At 48.5% G+C, this 1,288-nt stretch overlaps 1 long non-coding RNA gene across 1 annotated transcript in view; it reads right to left on the bottom strand.

Moving 5' to 3' along the window:
- The window catches only part of LOC109395636 (uncharacterized), a 9,704-nt gene that overhangs the window by 3,272 nt on the left and 5,144 nt on the right, over positions 1–1,288 (bottom strand). The window lies entirely within an intron of this gene.

The following is a 1,288-nucleotide window of genomic DNA, read 5'->3' as shown; positions in this document are numbered from 1 at the left end:
CCTGAGGCCTGGCTGCATAGCTATCCTGGGCCCTGCCTTTAATTTGGGCAAATACCTTGAGTATTAGTTGGCATATTCTTCTTCCTAGCTAGCAGCACCTCTGTCTTCTTAAGTTTTTTGGAGAGCTTTTTAAATGCTGGGGTCATTTTGATCCCTTTGTTTCTCCACTTACACTCAACTTATTCATTATTCTATAAATATTTAATGGGATCCCACTATGTGCCTGTGGGTCGTGCAGTAAACAAGATAACATCTGTGTTTGAATGCCATCCTGGTGACAGCCAAGCATTCCTCTACAGTGCCTCATAGATGACTCCCTTCTTCCCCACAACCAGCCCGACAACCTCCATCCCAGACACCAACAGGAGCCTCCCCTCGGAGCTCCCTTCTCCAGGGGTCTTTCCTCTCCGCCCAGTACCCTGAGAACGGCCAGGAAAGTCTTCCTTAATCCCAGCTGCAGCATAAGACCTCTTCTTGCAAAACCTGACATGCCTCCTGGCGACCGGGGGTACCAAAATCAAGGGTCCCCGCTCAAAGGCCCAGCATTCCATCTGCATCACTTCCACTGACACCTCAAACTACGCTCTCTAAAGCGATGATGTATCAGAGTTCGGTGCCCTTGAACTTGCCCTTGGTTCTCTCTTACTTTACCCACAGAAGGTAGGGAGGGCAGGAATCAACCCCATTTTAAAGATGAGGAAACTGAGGCTCAGAGAAGTGAACCAATTTGCTTCCAAATTCTTTTCCTGCAGGAAGAACATGACATTGTGGCATGAGAAGATGCAGCTCTGAAGGGGACCACATCTCTTCACTGTCCTTCTGTCCTCAGTGTCTCCGCCTACAGTGTCTCCCATTCACTGGTACTGTTTTGAAAGTTTTCTCTGTGACCCTCTGTGCTTCTCCTCTGCGACTGTAGAAATTGCAGCAAACCCGGTGTTAAGAACACAGACATTTGTGTCCCAGCGTTCCACCTGGTGTATTCTGAAGCATATCAGCCTCAGTTTCTACACCTGGAGAATGGAGCTAATAAATAGTATCTACCTAACTGAAATACACGGATAAAATGCGCAGCCTCAGGCCTGGAATGTGGTACAGGGTCCGCCACGAGAACTATCAGTATTTTATTCAGATGTGTGTATGTCTCTTTTCCTCACCCTACCGTAAGCTCCATGAACTAGGGATGACTATTTCTTGACCACTGTCTTCCAGCTTCGTGGAAGCTTCCAGAAGCAGGGGCTGAGCACTCCATGGCATGACCTAGGGGATGCCCAGGTTGGAGGCAGCTGCT

This window comes from Hipposideros armiger, unplaced genomic scaffold, assembly GCF_001890085.2.
Source record: "Hipposideros armiger isolate ML-2016 unplaced genomic scaffold, ASM189008v1 scaffold_479, whole genome shotgun sequence".
NCBI lineage: Eukaryota > Metazoa > Chordata > Mammalia > Chiroptera > Hipposideridae > Hipposideros > Hipposideros armiger.
The sequence above is the reverse complement of the archived record's forward strand: the minus strand, read 5'-3'. Positions and strand labels throughout refer to the sequence as shown.